The sequence below is a fragment of the Ambystoma mexicanum genome, chromosome 11 (genome assembly GCF_040938575.1).
Source record: "Ambystoma mexicanum isolate Mex_15411 chromosome 11, UKY_AmexF1_1, whole genome shotgun sequence".
Classification (NCBI taxonomy): Eukaryota; Metazoa; Chordata; class Amphibia; order Caudata; family Ambystomatidae; genus Ambystoma; species Ambystoma mexicanum.
In genome coordinates, this window is record NC_090934.1 from 867,915,884 (window position 1) to 867,941,054 (window position 25,171).

The window sequence follows — 25,171 nt, forward strand, 5'->3', positions numbered from 1 at the left end:
GCCATGTGATGTCACTTCCACTGCCCCTGATATTTTGGTGAAATGACGTCCTTGGCGTTGCCCACAGGGAAGTGCCTGTGATTTCACTTCCCATGACGTCACTTAGGTCCTCGGGCGCGCCCCCTCCCCAGTACATCCTCTCCAGTACATTTAAATGTTGCCACCCATGCTTCAATTCGGTTCAGTTGCTAACGAGGTTGGCCGCTCAAACATTAAAAACCACGTCTGACAGGATATTCTTAAAATTGCATTTAATGTTTTAAAGATAATACATGAGAAAAATGGAATGAAAGAATGCTGGCTGGCATAATCCGGGAGCATGTTGCAAAGACACGAGCACATCACTTAGTGGTATTATACACGAGAAGGAGGAAATGACAAAATGTTTACAAAATAACATTTAAAAAAAGAAAATACAAAAATCACAAAAAGAACATCTCCCTGGCTGGTGGACAGATTATTCCAGCATAAAATGGAAACCCCGTCGTGCTGAATGAGAAGGTGTGGTCATTCTCTCTCCCCATTACACCTTCCTGCCGAGCCAAAATGTAGATGTAGTTGGGGTAGGAGAGAGTGTGTATAGAAGTACAGTCAGGTCCCTGAAGAGCAAGCATTAACAGAAGGCCAAGTCTACATTACTCTTGCAGATAAAAAAAAAGAAAAAGACTGAATCGGCCCACCAGCCTTGTTGCGTGCTTCTGACATGCGACCAATTGTTTGTAAGCCCTTCTGACCTTTCAGGGGCTAGACTGGCGATATGTGACCCACTTCCCCAGCCCCAACGGTGAGCCTTCCAGGTGACTGGCCTACCTCCGATAGACCTGTATGGCTGAACAAGTCAGGCATGAGAGTGTCTCAGTCTAACCATTTACTATTGTGGACCCACCATGGCTGGTCTGTCATGGGTTAACAAAGAGGCGTTCCAAGGCGGGCAGGAGTGAGGGGGCAATAGCCCCTGGTCTTTTGATGGTAGCCCCGGATAGAAGCTCAGGGGCTACAACCAAAAGGCTAGCTAGCCCTGGGTCCCCGACATTAGCATAGCCCCAGATCTTTTCCAGATATACCAACACCCCTGAGAAAGTCTCTGAAAGGCCTAGGTAGGCCAGTCACCCAATGGGCTGATATCTGAAACACTGGCAAGGCTGTGGAAGTTAAAGTCTCGGCTTGCATATGAAGGACAGTAGGGTTGTGCACATGCCAGTACATTTCAAAGCAGGGACAGCTAGAGCCAACTTTAGCTCATGTTCAGTTTTCCTTTGAAAGGCCAGTAGGGCAGAGACAAAAACAAGGTACACGTTAGGATCAGGATCTAAGGAGCCTTTGGTGAGGAACAGATCTTGCTCCTCAAAGGAAAGTCTGGTTGGGGCTGGTGCACCCACATTTCAGTCTTTGAAGAATCAGAGAGGGGAAGAAAAATAAAAAAGGAACATTAGGAAATGTGATGATTTTGGCCAGTTTTTGTGCTCATGTTTGTTGAAGATGGCACAATTGGAAGACTGAACCACAGAGCCATTATTGCTTGATACAAGTTCTCGTAGTGCGAGAAAGAGCACATCTCCAACTTAAAATAGGCGGCGTTTGTAGCATCCAAAAATGAAGAGTGCAATGCTGATGATGGTGACAGACAAGGCGGCCAGGTTCAGGCGCTGGGCACTGGAGCCATAACGACGCGCAGCAGGTACATTCCCCATAACCAGCTGATCTCGTGACTGAAAGAGAAGCAGAGAAGAGGCATGAGACAATGCGGAAGAGGTCATGAGCTTTGAAGGGTCTGGGACATGAGCTTGTGCATGCTGAGGGGCAGCAACAAAGGGTGCGTGCATCTCCGGTGGGGGAGGGGGGGCTCAGATAATGTGCCCTGCCCTATGTTTGAAGGAAACATGAAGCAAAACTGTATGCAGGTTGGTTGCACCAAGAATGGCTGTATTCCGAGGAGTCAGGAGCAATACGTGTGCATCCTAACTAGGGGTGTACCGCATAGTAGATTTAAGTATTCAGCAGAGTAGTTGGAAAAGTATTCGGCTGGAGCCGAATACAGAGAAAAATAGTTGCATTTTTAATAACGTTAAGTAGACCAGAAAAACACTGTAAATTAAAAACACTTTAAAATATGTATATCCATTCTTTACTGCATTTCATTTCTTTGTTGTATACTTAAGATGTTTGTGTAAACCATGAAAGGAATACATTATCAGAAAACAAACCTGTTCAATAACAGAACAGTTTACATTTTTGTGCATTCATAAGTGTCGCTTGTTGGGCAGGTCCCAAGTAACTAAGACTAGCCCCAAAGTATAGTATGCATGTATGCAATAACTGTGAGGGGAGACTAGGATGGGTCTACTTGGGCTTTCAAATGTTCCTTTTGGACCCATCCATCTTTAGCCTTCTGGTTCCAGCAAGGCACTGAAACTCAAAAGGAGTGATTTATTTTTTTTATTTGACACTTATATAGCGCACAAAACCCAGAAGTATCTAGGCGCTTTAACTTTAGAATACGGTTATAGTAAGTGCTTCAGGTTACAGAAAAGGAAGCGCAACGGTGAGTTACAACATGGAATGTGCAAAGGTAATACATACCCCCATTTTACCGGCGGCAGAAACACACAGATGCAAAGTCAATTCAGTGGGCAAATACATGGTGCCTACCCCATGTTGCAGGGCGGCAGCAACACACAGATGCAAAGTCAATTCAGTGGGCAAATACATGCACCTACCCCTTGTTGCAGGGCGGCAGCGGCACATAAATGTGAATATCGAAACAATGGGCAAGGTGGGGTGCACACAACAACATAGGTGACCTGGGGGGATGGGGGGGGGGGAGTCACACAGCATCATAGGCGACCAGGGTGGGGGGCACACAGCATCTCAGGCAGCCACAGGTGGGGTAGGCGACCAAGGGGTGCGGGGGGAGGGGGGCACACAGCATCACAGGCAACCAGGGGATGGTGGGGGGGGGCACACAGCATCAGAGGTGAGACCTTGGCGTACCTGTAGCAGACAGGGAGCAGACAAGGGCCTTTGTTGGTTTGGGATGGCTCCCACCTCCCGGTTACATGGATTGGCTGATGGGGGCCAATACAACCAATGAGAGGGTGGCAGGCACTCCGGGCAGCAAAAGACTATGGGCTGCTAAAATGAGGCGGCCATCTTAGCAGTGCCTCTGTGATGTCAAAACAATGGGCAAGGTGGGGTACACACAACCACATAGGTGACCGGGGTTGAGGGGGGTACACACAGCATCTCGGGAGACTAGGGGTGTGCACGGGGGGGGGGAGGCTGGTGGCTGGCACAGAACCACAGGTGACAGGGGGGGGGCACAGCATCACAGATGACCAGAGGGGGTGCCCAGCATCACAGGCGACCGGGGGAGGGGGCACACAAAATCACACGTGACTGGGGGAGGGGGCAACCAGAATCACAGGTGACTGGGGGAGGGGGCAACCAGAATCACAGGTGACCGGGGGGGCACATCATCACAGGCAACCGGGGGGCACACAGCATCACCAGCGAGACCTTGGCATACCTGTAGCGGACAGGGAGCAAACAGGGCCTTTGTTAGCTTGGGCTGGCTCCAGCCTCCCAGTTACAGGGGATTGGCTGGGAGGTGGGATTGATTACATCTATTAGCACCCTGCTGACATGCTACTGAATACAAACCTTTGGGATGCTAAAGCCATGCTTTCTACATGTGGTACTGAGTGGGGAAGAGGCATTTGAGACATGTCTTTTCATTAATAAATAGTATTTTCTTCTTTTTTTTTGGGTGGAGTAGGTTTGTGATGTTTTGGGACATGGCAAAAGAAACCAGACCCAAATATGTTGTCGAATGCCGAGTCCGCCATGGTTCTCAGCTGACCCTATGGGGAAGGCACACTGCCGATTTTCAGATATTTCATTGTCATGTGTATGTTTATTTGTCTTATTTGCTGCACTTGTACATCCATTTGGTGCAATAGTTCTAAGTAAACTTGTATCTCCTTGTCTATTACATAAATGCATCCCTCCTTGTTAACTCTCTAATATTGGTAAGAATATGACTGCCGATACAGACTGGGGCATTTTGGTTAAAAAAAAAAATATATATTGCCACATTCTTCAGTAACGTCTCCCAATTCTCATGGACTCCTTTTGGCAACATGAGAAAGTTGGAGGTCAGGAATTGTAACCTATGTTCGATATTACAAGCACATCTCTGCCACTGGCACACTTCCCACTGAGCCCTCTTACTTGCTTTATAACCTTGGCCTGCAGGGTGAACACAGTGCTTTGCTGCAGGCACACTACTTCCTGAGCATTTTACTCAGAGTTTGGAACTAATTGGGATCTCTGCAATAGCTATATTAATTCACTTAATTATATTATTTGGATTGGGAACTGGAAGCTTCTTACACACATCATCATCAAATCAATAAGCGCCTAAAGAAAATAACATTTTCCAAAAGCAATAGCGACTTCATAAACAATTGGTCCAGCTCAAATGGTTTTCAACTGCAAAATATAGGGGAGACAAGAGGCACATTCACAATATTGAGACTTTTACTTCAGCTCACCCATCTCAAGCAAACCACCAGATGAAAGTGTGTCTGTCCAGCACATGAAGGGTAGGGATTTCCATTGCACTTCGATCAAAAAAGTGACAGCAGCATTTGTTTAATGATCTTTTTAAAGGATAAAACATGGCATGCCTGAATGATTCCAGGCACGCAGACAGAGCACTACTTACTTTGTGGGGGGAAACTAGTTGGCTTCAGAATGATTATTAAGTATTCGGCCGAATATCTTATTTTCATCTGGAATTCAGCCAAATACTTACTTGGATTTGAATTTCGGTACATACCTAATCCTAAAAGGCAATAGTATATGCACCCTGAGGATCCTAAAGGAAGAACAAGTGTATCCAGTGAGTGGGGGACGAGTCCAGGTTTGGGCATCTTGAGGGGAAATGGAGCAGGAGCATGTTCATCCACAGGAGCCTAAGTCAAGACAGGCCTAAGAGTATAGAGAAGCCTGAGGCAAAAGAATTGGCACGATTATGGGTCTAGAGCAAGGCTGTGTGCATACAGTGGGTATGGGACAAAAACATATTTGGTGGAGGTTGGGACAAGTGTTTACTCAGTGGGTTGGGGCAAGTAGATGCATCTTTATGGGTTTCGGACAAGGAGATGTTCATCCAAGGTAAGACAGTGTATCTTGAGGCATGTGTGCCAAGAGGACCAGAAAATCAAAAGGCCTGAGAAAAGAAAAGGTGTTTTCCAAAAGAGTATGGAATCCGGAGCATGTTACTTCGCATCACCAGAGGCTGGGTGCAAGAGCCGGTGAATTAATAGTTGGTGACATACATACTGTGTATACTAAAGGTCCGGGGAACAACAGTGTTGGTATCCAGAGTAACCCTTGGTAAAAGTGTGTGCACCTTAAAGAGCCTGGAGTAAAAGGTACATGCATCCTAGGGTCCTTAGTCAAGCAATTGTTTTTGTAGGGGCGACCTGGTTCAAAATGCTAGATAATCTTAGACACCCTAGTCAAGCAGGTGGGCATTATGAGGTGAATAAATCGGGTGTACATCGAGGGGCTGGGGCCAAGAGGCTACTTGTCCATTTACATATGGTGAGGACACTGGGGCAAGTGTGCATTTATTTTGGGGGATGAGGCATGCAATCCTGCATCATGAATGGAAGGATGCATATCCAGAGGTTTCTGGGGCTAAGCGGTTGTCAATCACCATGATTCCGACTCAATATTGCGTGTATCCAGAGGCCCTGAAGCAAGGACATAGGCACTCACAAGGAAACAGGAACAAGACCATGTACATCCCAAGAAGCAGCAGGAAGGGTATGTTCATGGTGAGCCTCGGAAACAGATGGTGAGGGGACTGGGGATGTGTATTTTGAGGGGCAAGAGGCTAGTAGTCCGAGGACGAGTTTACATATACCAAGGACTCTGCTACAGGAATCTGGATTTTCTTGATGGTCTATGCAGGAGGGGTCTATGTTGCGAGGTTGTCCAACAGGAGGGTCCTGGGGGGAAATAATGTTAACCTGGAGACGGATATTGGGGGTGGGGGAGTAGGGAGTGTGTGTAAGGAGCCTGGGATCAGAATTTGTATTTGCTCAGGGGCCTGGGACAAGAGTGGGCAAGATTTTTTATCCTGATGGGCATTGGCCAAGATGTGTGCACCCCGATGTGCTGGGGGCGGGGTGGCATTGGGATCCTGAACAGCCTGGGAGAAAGAGTGCTTAGTCCAAGAGTCCTGCAGCAAAGGCGAGAGGCAAGGTGGTGGGAATCCTGAGGGATGGTAGCCAGCAGGTTACAATCATGAAGGTTTGTTGGCAGAAAGCAGTGGATCGGGAGGGTCTGGGACTGTGCAGGAATGCATATACCAAGTGGGTGCTTGCAGCTGGGAGGAGCCTGCAACGTAGTCAGGGTCCAGGAGCAAGTGTGTCCTCTGCGACCTTGGGCAAAAGAGTGTAGATGCTGAAGGGCAATGGGTGGGGATGCTAGGGTGTCTGAGGCAGATGTGCATATCCCAGGTTGTCTGGAGCAACACAGTGAACATAAATGTGGCCTTAGGCAAGGAGTATGCATGTGTCTGCCCCAGGGGCCAAAGCAAGTGCATCCCGAGGGGACTGTGTCAAGAGGAAAAGTGCTGCAGGTGTACATCTATTTGAAGGGTCCCAGGGCAAGGCTGTATATATGCAGAAGCCTGTTTTGGGGTAACAGGGTGCATTTCTTGAGGGGCATGAACAAGCGTGTGGCATGTGCATTTGCCGAGGGGCTGGGGCCAGAGCTTGTGCATGCAGCGCGCACAGGGCAGGAGGATATTTATTCTTACTGACCTATGGTCAGAGGGTATCTAATCAGAATTTTTGAGTGAGTGTATCCTCACATGGGCTCAGAGCATAGGCATCCTGAGGACCCATTTGCTTTTTGAATGGCGGGAGAGGGACTGTGTGCAACAAGAGGAACACAGGGCAAGGGATAGTGTCAGGAGACATGATTGAGAGCGGTTAAGCACACATGTAGGATTAGTCGCTCGAAGCAAGAACAGAATTATTCTGCAGGAAAGGAGCAATAGTGCATCATTGGTGATGGACGCAAGGTGAATTGGTGCATATATTGTAAAGGGCCATAGGCAAGAAGCTGCGTACCTTGGGGGTTTCAGCAGATAGCATGCCCATAATGAGGGGAGGGAACAGCATTGTGCCAATGTCATGGAGTGGGGAATGTATCCTCCCTGTTTTTCTGATCCCATACACTTCAACTGTCTCACTACTTTCTGTATGGCTGCTATTCATTGTAGACTCACTCCCTTCAATGGCGTCACACTAATCTGAATCACTGGCCTTGCACACATTAAAATGCATCCCATACATTTGCATATTACTGCCCTCAGATACCTCAATTGCATCACGCATGCCACACATCTCTGGTTTAAGGCCCTTTAATTGAGGCTAAATCATTCCATATAATTGGTCTCGATCACTTGAACGAGTCTCTCATTTTTGCATGTGGGGTGTAATCAAAGGTCTCAAACTAAGAGAACTGAAGGGCCATGTGGAAAAGGGCTAGCTGTCATTACTAAAGGAAAAGCAGCATTTTCTAATTAACAAATGAAGAAATTCAAGGGTCCCTTTCACTTGAAAAAAATGTTTTGTTTTTTTTAAACACGGACACCAAAACGGCTTTGGTATATTATGTTTTGCATGCAAAACACCAGCAAACATTTGAAAAGAAAACCCCACTTTGTTTCCATGAAACGGTTTCTGTAGGCCAGAGGCAAACGCTTTGCTTGCAGTTGGACAAATGTCACAAAGGACTGCCCCTATGGAAAGCCTGGTTTACATCCCCCACAGCTATTTCACAACTGCAATAAAGTGTGGCTGGGTCAACAGACACATCCTATGGGCTACGTTGAGGACTTTAAATTGCCCAGATTGGATTGTGCACATCCTATTCCGGCTGCATAGAATAACAACGCTAGAGTGCGTCTGGACCATAGGGGTGGCGTAACTGAGCCTATATCCATCAATAAGGGATTGAAACAGGGGTGCGTTGCAACTCCCATACTATATAATATGTATATACCGGACCTCCTGCCCCACCTATTGGGAGGAGCAAACTGTCCGCCGAGGATTGATGACTTGCTTATAATGGGAATGCTATATGCAGACGACCTAGTCCTTTTCGATCGTACATATAAGGGAATGAAGATCTTGCTCAATGAATTGTCCACTTATGCTCTAGAATTGGGATTGAGCATAAACCTGTAGAAGACCAACGTGATGCTGGAATGTGGTCAACAGGACTTGGATTGACACGGCGCTAGGCACAATTAATTATGTCGAGTCCTACCCATACCTAGGTTTGGACGTTAGTGACCGAGGTGATTATGATCACATTAAGAACAAGAAAATTCATTGAGCTAAGCAACTAACGCTACAAGCACGCAAGTTTGCAGGTGGGCACGCAGGATTCGCTTTGGCTGGAATCCTCCTGCTCTACAAGCAATGCTTTGCCCCAGCAATGTTGTATGGACTTTATGCCCTGGCCATGCAGGACTTTTCTTGGCTTAATGCTTTAGGTCTCTATTGGCGGGCGATGTTGCACATGGGACCATCTTGTTCCATGGAATATTTGGGCTTGGAGCTGGGTCTCATTTCCTTGGGTGGCATGGCAAGTCAGGCGAGAGGTTGTTTCAATCTCAAGTCCCGTTCTAACCCAGGATGTGAATTGCTAGCGACAGTTGGCAGGAACCTGGATTCGGGAAATGTCTTTGCGGGTTCTAACTTCCAAGCTTTGAACGAGAAATTATTTGAGATTAACTGGCCCTATAAACCTAGTCTGGGTACCCCATACATACACCTAAAAAAATGTTTGGGGAAAATGTTTGCTAGATGGGATTGGTGCAAGAATTACACCCACTTGGCTAAACTAAAAGGGATATGAGGAAGTGTCCCATGTAGTGCACCTCTATTGCGAAACCCAATCCAATTCGCTGCTTTGTCCAGATCCCGTGTTTAGGATCTTTATCCTTAAACTCTGTACAATCAGCTCCCAGTACGTACAATAATAGGACCACGACTGGGGCTAGCAGTGGAAGACAGATTTTGCCGCCTCTGCTCCCTCACTGACCAACATGAAACAGTTAGACATGTGTTCACCCAGTGCATAAAACTCTATGCTATTTACATGACTAACTTTGGGAGCCATGTGCATAGGTATGAGACAGCCCTCACCGATTCCTTTTGGGATAGGTGTTTGAATACCGATTCTCTTGCCTTACAAATTGCACTCCTGCGAGTATGGAGACGTGCTCAAATTTATATGATCTAAAAAGGCAGCATATCGACAGCACTAGGTTATTTTATAATTAACTAGCGTGCACTCAGCAAATTAACACTAGGGTATGTCTGGTGTGAATGCGGCTTAAGCTAAGCCTAATAAAAGGGAGTTGAACGCACATATGTGATGGAAAGAAATAAGTAAGGAAGTTTAAAGGCCTTGGCCTGTGTGGCACTTCCCTCACTATAAGCACAAGAGTATGAGAGGACTAAAGTTGGAATTTTACATATATACTTTTATCACTGTGGGAAGCTAGACAGGTATTAACATCTGTACTATGTCTTGGGCTCCTGCGAGTAATGGTTAAAATGTTTTTTATGGTAGTTTATTTAATGAGCGTCATCTTATCATGATCTTAAGATATTATTATGTATGATTGATTATTGTATATGATGTATGAATTATTATATGGTATAAATGTATGCTTGTGTACAATTCTTAACTTATCACAATAAAGATGTATTATTACAATTTTACAACTACAATAAAGTGTGGCTGCTAAGAGGTGTTGAAAACAGACTCTCTCTCGACTTGGTGTCTTGCTCTGTGCAGAGACAAATGACCCTGGCTAGAGCATCGCTGGACTGTAGAGAGGAGGTGTGAAGACAGGGCCTACAATTAAGAGGAGCTGAACTTTGAAACAAAAACAAGAAATGGATGCATTTCAGATTGAAATAGTGGACCCCTCCAGATAAGAGGACAGGCCTCATCACAGGGCCAGCCTTGCTCATCTACAGTAGGGCAATCTCTGTAGCAAATGCATCCCCCATTTAATATTTGTAACCAACGTCAAACGACCAACTTCAAAGAGACTAATAAAAACACTTGCCCAGAGAGACAAATGTCACTGAAGATAGGATGCCTCCATTTTGCATATCCAAATGATTTGCTATTAATTTAAAAGGACTATTATCATGTAGGCCTTTTTCTCAGCAACCAGAAGTTGGATTTACGTTATTTATGTCCCATTTGTTAAGATAATTTCTAGGTGATTTTGGTAATATAAAATTCATCCACCTGTGACTTCGGGAACTGTAATGGCCAGTTAAACTAGGTTCCAGGCTGATCTGAAAATTTCCTGAAGTTAAGAGTAGGCAAACTGGTTAAGGGTGAAATTTTGAATGTGGAGAGTAAATTGCATGTTCATAACCATGCTTTCTGTGAAAACGGCAGAAAATGTCCACACAGTCGTGCAAAATGGTGCAGACCTGGCTGATGTTTTATTTAATTGCCCATGATTACCTGAAAATGAAAATATATATACTATGGCAGTTGCTAGTAAAATGAAGGTTTTGCCACATTACTAGTTTTTGCCAAGAATCTGTCATGAGAACAAATGGGGATTGCACATGAAGCTACCATATTTTTGCTCCAGACTCAAAATCCATAGAGATGGGCTGGAGTTGGGAGAAGAGATAAGGGTAACTGTCCAATCCTAGTTATGAGAGTACTTGCAGGGTACTCCACCAAGAGTGTAAACTTGATAGTGTAATCGAATCTATATAAAAAGGTGGATTGCACTAGGAGGAAGAGAGAGCTGCTGAAACTTACCATCTGACAGCTGCAAGGAAACACCAGAGGAGATGGCTGAGAGTGCATCTGTGTGGAGCCATTTCTGGGAAGGCCTAAAAGCTGACTGGGTCCTATGGTGGAGTGCTGGGGGCCATCCTTGAGAGTGGAGCGACCAGACCCCTGCCCTATCTTTCCAGAGGGTCCTGAAATGCAGCTGGCTTTGCTGAATTTCAAACAGAGGTTTTTTATGTAAGTAAAAGTGAACTCTTTACAACCCAAAGGTCCGGGAATCTGCTGCCTTAAATCCTTCCCCTTTATAGCGGCGGGGAGGAACTGTAGATCCTTAGCCTATTGAACTAAAAATAATAATGTAATTGATTCCCCTTGGCAGAACACTATGGATGATTTTTGTTAAAATGCAAAATTAAATCTCACTTCCCAATGTGTGCTGAAAACCTAGAGCCTATAATTTAATTGGGTTATCCTTTTTGTCCTGTTGACCCAGACTTCTTTAAGGAAGAGGGGTGTCTATACTTAAATCAGTCCAATCCTTTTGTCCAACGTTCCCCTAACACAGGCCTTTAAGTGGGGGCGGGGGTGTGAAATCCAAAATTCTTCAATCACCCTAATTTTTCTGTCAGACTTTATCACCCCAGACCAAAGTAGGGGGGGTCCTAAAAACATATTACTATATCACCCTGTTTACAAACTGCTAGCCTTCTAAGTGTGCAGGAAAATCGAAATGGCACAGCACTAACTTGCGTTCACGGACCAGCGCTAATTATTTCTTGAATTGAAATCGAGATCATGTATTGTGAATGTGTTTTTTTTCTTAACTAATTTGTATAATTGATTGTCTAACAAGAAAGAAGGTGGTGTGTAGTTTAGTGTGATTTCTTTGACCTATAACTCAAATAAATACAAATATATTTCCTGTACACTGGCCTGGTTCTTGGCTCATTGGTAGGTCAGGGGGAGGTATCCAAGGGGCATGATATGAGGCCGAGATAAGACTGAATAAAAGAACTGACAACCGTTTATTGTGTGACACTTAACTTGGGGAGGGAAGGATCTCCCTGTGTCAACGGTGGCCCCTCATTAAACCGTTAAACACATCATTGAATTGATAACACTGTAGTGCCTCTTCGATTCCCACGTGACTCCCACAAACAATGATCAAGGGAGGGCGCAGTTAATACAAGGATGTTCTTCCACCACAGCTCGGCTATCAAATCCTTAGGTAACGGGACAAGACACTGCACAGAATCATCCTGGAACTGGAACCCTGACAAAAAGGTTGAATTGAGCTGATGCATAGAAACTACAGTACAAGTAGGATATATTTGGGAAATCTCGAGTAAAGTTGAAATTCAGGACAAGAAGTGCCCTGCACCATTCCTGCTAGAATGTCTGGTGCCTTCGACAGGAGCAGGGACTTCGGTGGTGTTTCTGTGCCCCACTAAGGATGATGTCCGTGCAAGTGGGCAAACCTGCAGCAGATGTGGCAAGATCAAGCACTTTGCAAGAGTAGGTCAATCCCAGAGGCAGATATCGCTCCACCCCCAGGGTGGCTCAGGTGAAGTGCTCAACAAAGGCGAGGAAGAATGCATGTTATGAATCTTTTGTACCATGCTAAATCAGCCATTGCTAGTCTGGATGTTTGCATATTCTGCCCAAACCAAGGGTGTCCAGTCCATAGCAGAGTATGGGGAAGGATATAGTGAGTGATGGCAGAGTTTTGGAGAATTGCAAGAAGGGTTGAGGGAAAGGTATGCAACTTTGTATGCATGTTGAGCCACCAAACGGATCGAGGGGGCGGGGGGGGGGGAAAGAGTAAATAATTGGGAATGAGAATTATATGGAATCAGTATTACTAAGGGAGTTTTCTTGACGCCATTTTCAGAGTGATTATCTTGCATTACTAGCAGAAGTGTGCGTGTGTGTGCGTGTACGATGGGCTCAAGATGTGCCCAAGCAGACACTCGCTGTGCGTGCAGGACAATTTCCTTGAGCTTGCAATTACTGACCCCAAGCAAAAGCAAGGAATAACTATTTGAGAAACCGCCAAGCCTGTCTGCCAAAGGTGAATTTGGAAGGCGAACACAGAGGATAAATGGAGAAGGCAAGGGTAGAAGTGCCGTGAGTGCTAGGCAATATTTTGTGCAAGTGAGAATAGCCAATGAGAGCGAAGCAGTGTCTGGGATCACGTAAATGCCTCAGAGTGACTGAAGGATCCATTTAATGGCAAAGCTAAAACAAAGATCTAGTTATAATAAAAGTGCATACATGTTTGCATGAAATCCAAGATGAGTGCATTAAGTACCTAGACTTATAAGCAATACGCTTATGGAAACATACAAAGTAATCACCGAAATGCACTCAGCCTAAATTAGTTCTGGAAATCAAAACCACATCAGCACTTGAGCAATTGTATCCCAGTTTAGTTAGGTTAAACGACCCGCATTGCTCTCAAATAGGTGGGAGGGCTCACAGTGAGGTTTAAGGTGGCGTAAACTCCAACAGCTATCAAGGGGTCCAAAACAAACTGACGTTGCCTACGCAGGACACCTCAGAGTCGTGTGTTGCAATGCAGTCCACTCCCCCGGGTGGAAACCCACCGAGCACACATCTGGTAGGAATGGAGGACTACATGAGAGGAAGCCTAGGCTCTGCTCACTGTGGGGAATTGTACATGTACTGGAGTAGGACCTGGAGACATCAAAGCTGCAACAAAACCACCTCATACTTCATTTGGTATATGCTTAGCATAATTCAGACAGATTATGAAGAAAAGTCTTCCCATGCTAAGTGCATATTATAACAAACGTGGATACAAATGAAAAAGGTAATGCAGGTAACAAGAGAATCGCTGTTTCACAAAGCTTTGAAAACATCAAGGCGATAGACTGTCATTGTTTAACAAAACGTTGAAAACATGTAATATTTGAATGCATATGATGAAAACTTTGAAACAAATAATTATATGCATCTTAGTAAGTGTTGAATATAAAAATAAAGTGCGTGTCAATTTATTTGAAGGAGTGTGTGTGTGTGTAAGGGCGGGAGAGAGTGCTTGCACATCTGTCCTATGTTGCATGTATGTGAGGGAGCTGGAACAAGTGTTTGAGCAGGTGTGTGAAGTTGAGAGATTTATGGAATAATGAACTCTAGTAGCTTTTGAATTCCTAAAAAAACTCATCAGGTTGCCTGAATAGATCAGCCCATGCACAGAGCGCATTTGAAATTTTGGTAGGGGCCCAGAACCTTTGCCCTGGTGATTCTCCAGTATTCCTGGTTTTATCTAAATCTCACGAGCTTTGGGCCTTTTTTTATAAGCTTCTTGGTCCACCTACAAGCCCAATTCCTCCCTTGCTCGACGAAAAATTCTGAAAGCGAACTGGAGCTTGTGATCACGGATGCAGTATTGAAGGATATATGTTCTAATCCCGTGGCTATGATGGCTGATGTCACATCATCTTCCCCCAATGCTGGATAACAGCAAGAATGCCTGGTGCAGGCTGGATCAACCCCAACCTGCTGGTCATGTCCGAAAGAAAGGCTCAACGGCTGCTTTTCTGTGGCCAGACATCTCCTGCGGATGTTAAGCATAACCAGTCTACAGTCCCCTTCAGGCACGATTCTTTGAGAGATCGAAGGATTCTGCTAAACAACTCTCAAAACACTGGAAAAGCAACACCAGACCAGACCTCTAGTGGAAGAGAGGATCCAAAACACTGGAAAAGCAACACCAGACCAGACCTCTAGTGGAAGAGAGGATCCAAAACACTGGAAAAGCAACACCAGACCAGACCTCTAGTGGAAGAGAGGATCCAAAACACTGGAAAAGCAACACCAGACCAGACCTCTAGTGGAAGAGAGGATCGAAAACACTGGAAAAGCAACACCAGACCAGACCTCTAGTGGAAGAGAGGATCCAAAACACTGGAAAAGCAACACCAGACCAGACCTCTAGTGGAAGAGAGGATCCAAAACACTGGAAAAGCAACACCAGACCAGACCAGACCTCTAGTGGAAGACAGGATCCAAGACCTGATCAGCTTCTGCAACAGGAAACGCCTCATACCACCAAAAAGATGCATCTGACTTACATGAAAGTGTGCACCAGGTCGATTTTTTTTTAATCTTTTCTTATTGATCGATTTAAAAGCGCATAAAAGAAATAACAAAACAACTTCATTGGATACATCTCGCCAGGACACGGACCGCATACACATAAATAGTACACAGATATAGGGAAACTCAAATTCACCGTATAATACAAATAATGCAAGACAGCCAATTGCAATCTCAAAAACCAACCCGGGGGCTATCAATCCCTCCTTTCTCCACATATTTTCTGTGTTTCATCTGGGCAGCCTGTGTATTTTTCCAGAGATATGCATATGTGAACCATGGTTATGTATCTATATGTATAATTTCGCTTTTTTCCCATTTAAGATTTAGAATTGAGGTTGCACATGTCTACACATACTTTGCAAACCTTACATTAGGAGGTCCTTCTGCACCTTTCCCCCACGCCCAATCCTCAACACCCACATTTACTTGAAAGCCTGAGGGGTCCAGAACTACTCAATGTCTAAAACATTTTTCTTTCAGGTTGAATGTGGAGGCCGGGCATCTACCATGCAGTCTCCATACATGTATTGTATGGCAGTAAAATGTACTCTCCATATATCTGGTGAATTGTCGCAACACCATTATCACCATCTTGCACACAGCCATGTTCTTGTACCCAGGCCTAACAAGCGACTAGACCATGCTCACGTTTCGTAAAAATGTATTGTTCACATGGAAGTACCCAGCGGTGAGTGAAGTTTAGAAACAGACAATTGTTTATCAAACATATCTGGATGGACAATTCAATGTATGCTAAAACAGGTCATCTTGGATCGTTCCTGACAAATAGGAAGGGCAAACCAACAAAGAAATGTGTAGCTTGAGGGTTGGTTCTCCGGACAATATGAATTGTAGTTCACTGAAAAGCTATCACCGCAAGGGCATTCGAAGCAGAAATGGGCCGCAACAGAAAAAAGCCTTAAGGCGAGTTGCGACAACAGCAATCTTTCTACACTGAAAGGAACAAGGTTTTGACTTGGTTAACCTCCCATTGGTGCGGACAACACCATGAATTGCCATTGCGCAGGGACTGCTATAAACGCATTATATATAAATGTGATTTTCTCAAGTGTGTCCTTAATAGCGAATCAGGCGTCAACAAGGTTTACAGTGTTCATGTCCGAAAGAGGAGGGTTCATCAACCAGAAACAAATGAATTGAGCATTTGGATTAGGTTATGTAAGAGGATTCAGGAGGGTGGCAGCAACTGGTTGGGAGCAAAAGATGGTCTAACCAGATCGAGCATAACCAGATCGAGCATTGTGCTAGCAATCAAATGCTCAAAACAGGTCATATCATCATTTAGCTTGAATTTATTATAATTGTGGACCTACGTGCACGTCAGCACAGGTCTAATAGGCTACTATCCATAGCAACATGTTCCAATTGGATGCACAATTGATATCTTTGAGTCATACCACAGGACCACATATGAAGTCTTCTTCCTATCCACACTTATGGGAGATGACCAACGCAAGCGACGGCAACCGACATGCATCTCCAACATCGGAGGTTAAAAAGAGACAATCCCAACAGGTAATGGTGAATCGGTGAATGCGATGGGCGGAGGCACCATTTCTGGCAAACCAAGATTGTGTCTCCAGGACATAAAAAGTTACTCACTTTGAAATTCGGTGGCTTGACAGCACTACGTCTGAAGGGGCTTTTGTGGCAACCATACACTGAGCATAAACACGCCTGGGCCCAGCCTAACCTCACACCCCAGCAACAGGTCTACTCTAGTCATAAATGGCAGCAAGATTGACCATCCTTTATTGGGGTGGAAACGGAGGACATTACGAGTCTATTATTGACCTGCACAGCACTATGTCAAGGGGCATCGTCCCAAAAAGCCAACCTGTTTGCATGCAGGTTAAGGAGACTCTTCAACCTGTGTCACTACATCATTGATGGGTGCTATTTCACCTATGAAAGAAAGTGGAAATGAACATGACAAATTGGAAAACAACATTATAGAGAAGGGATCAGGCCCAACTCCATGTGTGTGCCCGATTATGGTTGCAGCAAAGCCCAAGTAGCGGGATTCTGAATGGATCCGCTTTGACCTGCGTCTGATGCACCTTCTCTTCCCACGATAGAGGACACTGCAGCGAACCTTCCGCCGGCAAAAATATTCTCCAAGGTAGATCTCAACGCAGGATATCAGCAAATCCCGCTGCAGATGGAGTCGAGATAGAACACCATGGTTCCTTCCCATATGGATCTCCATTGGTACAAAAGATGAAGATTTGGGTAGTTGGTGCCGAACGTCTTCCAACAAAACTAGAAGGAATCATTTGTTGCGACTTCCGGCAGCTTTAATGCCAAGGATCATAGCCTGATGGTAAAAGTGCTTTGGTGGTACTGCAGGGATGTTGCCTCTTTCATGTGTATTTACAGGCATCCAATTCTGGCCATGCTGAACCATAAGCCCCCAACCCACCCCACAATTCCCACATATATAACATACTCTGAGGCCTCCGATCCGATAGAGCGGTAGCTACTGCAGTTACAATCGCTTGATGCAATCTTCCTGTATCAGCTGGGTACCAACAAACGGGATCTGTCCGGTCATCCATAACAGAATAATTAACTACATTGAAGATATTGAAATGGGGTATTATGCCAGCATGGTCACTGGGGCTGCAGTGCCCCAATCACTATCCAGAGAGGAACTGGCTATCACAAGCAAAACGGACAAATGTTTTCGGGCTGTGGTTTGCACAATCTGTTCAGGTCAACAAAACAAACTCCTCCAGCTACTGGGACACCAGAGGGATGAGTTATTGGTACGTTCCAGGTGTTCTAGAGGGTCCCAGACAATCTCACACTCTCGCAAGAAGAACTGCTTCATCAAAGTTCAAAGTTTTTCGGATGTCATTAAGAAAACCCCCAAATTATATATATATATATATATATATATATATATATATATATATATATATATATATACACACATACACAATTGCCAGTAGGCATGCCATCAATGCATAGTCAAGACCAAGGCAAGTTTACATGAGAAAATATGGTTCCTGATTTAGAACCAGATAATAGTAAATGTGAATGGTGGTCAGGCAACTGCCACACCAGACCATCCCCGCCGATTGAAGTTCCAGCCTGTGGCAACAGACAAGCATGGTCTTCGGTAGGATTTTGGCTGCCAAACACTTTCCGGCTGCGGTAGCTGAAATGGGCAAACTCCAAGGAGGTGGCATTTGTGGCATCTACCGTGTCAACGGTGGTGAATCCAACAATGGGAAAGATATTCATGACCCATTGTATCCCAAAACAATTGTAAACAGCAGTCCACCAATCCTTTGAACAATATATATTTCATGCGGAGCCTACAAGTAACATCACAAGATTGCACCCAGCTGGACACAGGCAACTGGTGCTATGGGGCGCTTTACTCGCATGTTGTACAAGCCTTTGCACTTCAGCCTAAATTGGAAAAATGAAGGGAAGCAGCGATGTACAGATTTTTACATAAATACTGCACCACACGCTAGTCATCCACGGGGATGGCCACAGCAGAAGCACTCCTGGGGCGTCCTATTAGGTGGTGCATACCAGGGGTGGCCTGGGAAACAAAAGAATGTTCAAAGTGGCCCCATATTACTTATTTTTAGCAAGCCCAACCCTTTAGCTATGGAAACATTTGGAAATACCACACAAAAGAGGCCGAGGTTGCAGAGACCTACCGGGAAATCTCCGGAGTTCCCTAAAGGCCAGTCCAGCCCTGGTGCATACATTCCCACCAGTGTGACATACTAGGGATACAAAGATTGTGGCGCAAAATGCCAAGGAAGGAGGCGGATCTCCAGACGGTGATTCAAACTCCTCATGAATCACCCTCACAACCTATGCATGCCATTTCAAACAGGTGGCTCGTGGTAGCAGCTAATGGCACTATTAATAGACAATGCCAGGAATAACTTCTTTAAGAGACTAACAGAGGGTATCCAATAAGCTAAGGCCACACCAGGAAGATGAAGATGCAGGTGAGACAGTGGAGAGTGTGACTGATTGGTGTGGGGGGCGGGGCAGAAGGGTAGTGCAAAACCAAAACGTAGCAAAGTGCAATCCAGCATAGATGTCCCGAAGTGCAAAAGGGGATAGGCGCCGTGGCAAGGAGCGGTGTCACAGGGGTAAGTGCTACGAAGGGGAGTCAGGCATGAGGAAAATAAGGAAAGGAAGGTAGAGAGCAGAGGGGGTGAGAGACGACAGCGTTCTGGAGACTCCAAAGGGTAGAGATCGCCGGGGGAGGTGTGTCACAGATGCAAGTGCTATAGAGAGGATTCAGGGTGGAGGCGGTAGAGTACGGAGGGGCTGAGACCTCAGACAACGGAGCGGGAGACTTGGATGATCAGAGACTATGATCAGTTAGGGGGGGGAGTTTTTAGTTTCTTCCTGAAATGAAGATGGTTATGCCCCATCCTTAAACGTCACCGGGAGGTCATTCCAAAGGGAGGGGCCAGCTGTGCCCACTGGTCTCCCACAAACTTCCTCCTGCTGAAAGGTGCAGGAATGAGGTTGTCGGCTGAGGAGGGTCATAGTAGCCTGGCAGGGTGGTACATCTTTTCTGTATTTCGGTACAGTGCCATAGGACCCCACACAGGGAAGCAATTTCTCCATGAGGTTGGCAACCTACCCTCCTGTGCAATGTGGCTCTTCTCTGTGTGTCTTTACCCAGACTAGTTTGCTACTCTGTTTCCAAGAGACCGTCTATTATCTGGTCAACTTCAATTTCCAGAATATATTATTCTTGCTTTGTTCCGGATTTCTGACTGGTGGTCGTCTTCGCCTTCTTCCCAATTTCCGCATGTAGGACGGCTTTCAGTTCTATCCGTAGGATTGCTATGTTTCTCCAGACTCCACTGTATGTCAAACTCTGCAGCAGTGCAAGTTGTGAAGGGGTGTTAGTCCGCATTCGATCAATGAGTTTGCCTATGCTGAGCTAAACGCAGGGCAACCTTTGCCATAGAATTGCGAGAGGCATTCACAGGACAGATCAGCCCATTTCTATCGTGAAAGCTGCTAAGAGTGCCTCCTCTTTAGATGCTCACAACACCCCAAGAGTTGCTTTTTTTCCCAGAACTTTGGGCTTGTATGGTCTTTATTGGCACAAAATGTCGATCCAGCAAATGGCGCCCGTTCAAAAAACTGGGATTAGCATGGACGTAGGACATGGGTGGACAAACCCCCACCCCCCCATAATTTTAAGGGGGGGGATATAATGGCATTCATCCCCCCTAAAATTGTATCCCTGCACCGTGTAAAAATACGTCTTGCATTTGTTTTGGAAGCAAGATAATGCAGAGCAACATAGGCCTGAATCCCAGCCGGTTCCACGCTTGGAGAATGGTCTCCGGTATTGGTCATTTATTTATTTATTGAATATTTATAATGCGCTTATGCAACAAATAGTGGGCGGGGAGAGGCAGGAATAACCTGGTTGCAGATACTTCTTTACATCTTTCCCCCACCACTGACATATGCAGTAGATTGTGCAGGAGCTTACCCAAATGTATGGAAATACTTGGGTCTTAATAATATTCCCCCTCCCCCCCACGGGCCTTGTTTTTCTCTTCCACCTCAGTTGGTCTGATGATCCGTTTCACTTCTTGTGTTTCTCCAGGTCTCCCAGCGATGGACATTTTTAAAGAGAGCTTTTATAATCCTCTCACCTGTGCTTTAAGTGCAGATGCTTTATGAAGTTTTGCCAACCCCGCCCGTCCTATTCCACTTGAACCCTCAATGATGGAACATGAGTGTGCCCCTTTACAGCAGTGTATGGGCTGCAATCATACCTCAGCACCAGGGTATTCCCTGCATTTACATGGGAAGCAGAAGAAGTGCTGTTGTGAATCTTGAGGCTCTGCTTTATTTTTTTCATGGTCACCAAGATGGTTTATGGTGGCCTCTATTAAAACTTGTCTACAACTCATTATTCAGCTGGTGGTGGGTACCAAAAATGCAGTTGTATCCCTATTTTAAAACAAGCGTTGGCAAAGTGAACAGTTTGGGCTTTAATGTAGGCATGGAAAAGGCACTTGCCAGGCACCACCATAGTGATATTAGGTACCCACTGACGGTAGCAGCTGCAAAATGGTGCAAGTGCCTGGACATAAAATAGCAGTGCTAGGCAAATGCCCAATACGTATACACAAACAAACACTTGCCATTGCTGGTTTTTAGCAGGACTTAAGTGATGGTACATGTGGTAGCTTGCTCTCGCCCACTGCCCCATTGTCATCTGCGCTCCTGTCTGGTTCCTCTCCAGGAAGAGACAGTCACAGCAGGCTGCTCCTGCATCAACTCCCTTTTCACTCAATCCTACCTGCAGCCTAGCTCTGAAGTCAGGACTAACCTTAAATGAGGTATATATTCACCTCTGACCTGTCCTGTAGTAGGAGCTGGTGCCAGGGTGTGTGGTATCTTGCCTTGCGACACAGCATCATATTATTTTGGCTATTTTAGCAACTTTGATGGGTTTTTGGTGGATGCCACGAGGGTAGCAGATGCATTTTACGCCATAACCTATTTTAAAAAACACTAGAATGATCTATAAAAGGGCATGTAAAGTGCAAGTTCTGGTTTAGAAAAAAAACATTAACTTAGGCATGTTTACTACAAAGCCCAGTGTAGTTAATAACTTAATTGGAGCTGGGAACATACTACTGGTGTAATACAAATGTCTGATCCAGGGCTGCCTTCAGACAGCACTATGCATTTCCATCACTGAAGTCCTGCTAAAAAACAGCAATGGCAAGTGTTTGTTTGTGTATACGTATTGGGCATTTGCCTAGCACTGCTATTATATGTCCAGGTACTTGCACCATTTTGCAGCTGCTACCGTCAGTGGGTACCTAATATCACTATGGTGGTGCCTGGCAAGTGCCTTTTCCATGCCTACATTAAAGCCCAAACTGTTGACGTTGCCAACGCTTGCTTTAAAATAGGGATACAACTGCATTTTTGGTACCCACCACCAGCTGAATAATGAGTTGTAGACAAGTATTAATAGAGGCCACCATAAACCATCTTGGTGACCATGAAAAAAATAAAGCAGAGCCTCAAGATTCACAACAGCACTTCTTCTGCTTTCCATGTAAAGCAGGGAATACCCTGGTGCTGAGGTATGATTGCAGCTCATACACTGCTGTAAAGGGGCACACTCATGTTCCATCATTGAGGGTTCAAGTGGAATAGGATAGGCTGGGTTGGCAAAACTTCATAAAGCATCTGCACTTAAAGCACAGGTGAGAGGATTATAAAAGCTCTCTTTAAAAATGTCCATCGCTGGGAGACCTGGAGAAACACAAGAAGTGAAACGGATCATCAGACCAACTGAGGTGGAAGAGAAAAACAAGGCCCGTGGGGGGGGGGGGGGGAATATTATTAAGACCCAAGTAATTCCATACATTTGGGTAAGCTCCTGCACAATCTACTGCATATGTCAGTGGTGGGGGAAAGATGTAAAGAAGTATCTGCAACCAGGTTATTCCTGCCTCTCCCCGCCCACTATTTGTTGCATAAGCGCATTACAAATATTCAATAAATAAATAAATGACCAATACCGGAGACCATTCTCCAAGCGTGGAACCGGCTGGGATTCAGGCCTATGCTGCTCTGCATTATCTTGCTTCCAAAACAAATGCATTGTCCCCTTAGCTCTCTTCCCAGCCCATATGGATGCCAATTGCAGTATCGGGTCAATTTCTACGTGAACTGAGCCTTCTGAAGTGAGACACCAAATTGAAGGATTTTATACTCTGAACTGCTTTTCTTTTTCTTCATTTTCTTGTTTCCTTTTCTCTTATTTTATACAGTGATGATATATGTAATTTAATATGTACTGCTATTTTAAATTTGTGAAAAGCCGAGTTTTTTGACTAAAACACAAGTCCGCACGGTGTCCCCTGTCCACCCCGCCCCCCCGACCCTCGCCCCCCAGATTGTATGGGTCTTCTACACCCCTGTGGGCCAGGACCAATAATGAAGGACTGGCAGAGGATGGAGAATCTCAACTATCTGGGATGGTGGATCACAACATAGGTTTCATGCAGGCTGCCGCATGCTCCACTTCAAGGGGATCCCAACCTGGATGTGAATGCCACAGGTATGGACTTAATTGGTTGTACATAAATGGCAATTCATTAGGGAATAAGCTGAAGGAAAAAAAAGGAAATATGTGAAAAAAACAAGTAAAAAAACAAATATATAATCACACGCGAGGGATCCAATGGAGAAAAAAATAAATTGAAACAAAGTGTGGTTTTAGGAGCCTTCTGAATTTTACATGGTCCTAGACTTGGGGGTACATTCCAATGCAGAGGAGCCTAAACAGAAGGTTGAGATAGGCTGGGAGAAGATACCTATTGGGGTGTGGCAAGATAGACTGCCCACTGCACAAACCAGCAGCTGAGGGGGATCAATGCCATCCAGTGTTTTATGGACCATAAACACTGCCTTGAATAGAATCCTCTTCTCCAGGGCTAGCCAGGGCAGGCTCCTCACTGAAGCCAAGTGGCTTGTCCTATATGGGCCCATTACCAGTCTGGCAGGTGCATCATGCATCAGTTCCAGCTGTTGGAGGTCTCCTTTGGAGAGAAACAGATAATCGTTTTGTAATAATCCAGTCTTCAAGGCATTCACCAGGACAATGCAGTCGGTAAATGCAAAGAGATCCGGGATCCTCCTATGAAATCATTGCTGAAAGAGGTATATTAGACAGTACCTTTCTGGGGGCAGTACCTTTCTGGGGGCATCAGAAATATTGTTTATTAGTTTGGCTAAAGAATTGTTGGCACGATGCATGAACCACCCTTTAACCCTTGCCTTTGGGTTTTGTCTCAGTGCTTCAGAGGTTTGCTTTTCTCTTTCCCAAGTGTCTTTTTGAATAATTCCAGAATCATTTGATTACACCGGTTTTTGGTAGAGATTTCTTTGTAGGTGTACTATATAATTAACTTCCTTTTTATTGGCTTAATTATTTTGGTGGTGCCCCGCTGTACTTTGTACGAAGTGTCATGGCTTTTGGACTTACCCTAACCAGCATAAATGCCTCTATTTCAACCTCTCTCCAACGCGGATATGCCTCTTCTACTGGCCAAAGCTCACCCTACTGCCTCTCCTACTAACACAATTCCTTCTGCACTTATTCATAAACTTTACCCTCCCTGTGTCTTACCTTAACTCCTTCAATATCTGTCTCTGAACCTCCATTTTACCCATGTCTCTCAAACATGCTTCCATTATCCCAATTTTAAAGAAACCCACTACTGACCCGCCGATTGTTTTCGTCCATTTCTTTGCTAACCAATTTTCGTACCATTTCCTTGCTAACCTATCTCTCTAAATTACTTGAACAGTTGGTTTATTGCCAAATCTCTACCTTTGTCTCCACCTCTTCTATTCTCCCACAATTTTAATGTCGCTTTTGCCCTCTTCACGCCACAAACTGTTCTCCTCTCGGCTTTGGATTCACTTCTTTCTGCATGGTATTCCCAACACTCATCTCTTTTCATCCTCTTGGATCCATCTGCTGTGTTCAACACAGTCGACCACTCTTCCATTGGCATCTCTTTGGTTTTGTGGGCTCTGTTCTTTCTTGGTTTCCATCTTATCTATCCCAAATAACATTTTCCGTTTCTTGGGCTGGCAAGTCATCTAAATCCTTCTTGCTTGCCCATGCCGCTCCACAAGGGTCCATCTTGGGCCCTTTTCTGTTCTCTCTTTACGCTTCCCCTCTTGCTGCTGATATTTCTTCCCTTGGTTTATCACACCACTTTATGCGGAGGATGCTCTTTTTCTCTCCTTTTCTTCTGAAATTCAACACACTCTCTCCGCCTGTCTTCTGGCTATCAAATCTTGGATGTTTTCTCACCATCTTACACTCAATGATGGGAAAACGGAAGTTCTCCTCCCTGCCAATACCCTTTCCCCTCATCCCAGCTTCCAATCTTATCCACGGCCGAAATCTTGAGCTTCACCTTGACTCAAGTCTTCCTTTCTCTCATCACATTTCTCCAACTTTGCGTGCTTGTCACTTTCGCAACGCGCATCCATTTCTAACTTTTCAAGCCTCTAAACTCCCTATTTCCTCTTTGATCTTTTCCTGGCTCTTATTATTCCTCTGCCCTTTTTGGGCTTCCTATTTCCCCACCTTGCCCCT

General features: G+C 45.1%; 1 long non-coding RNA gene across 1 annotated transcript in view; it reads right to left on the reverse strand.

Moving 5' to 3' along the window:
• Positions 1–236: 236 nt before the first annotated feature.
• Positions 237–25,171, reverse strand: part of LOC138503857 (uncharacterized) — a 56,867-nt gene continuing 31,932 nt past the window's right edge. Inside the window, exon 2 of the long non-coding RNA XR_011279722.1 lies at positions 237–1,709. This is a non-coding gene — a long non-coding RNA (uncharacterized lncRNA). The remainder of the gene's footprint in view (positions 1,710–25,171) is intronic.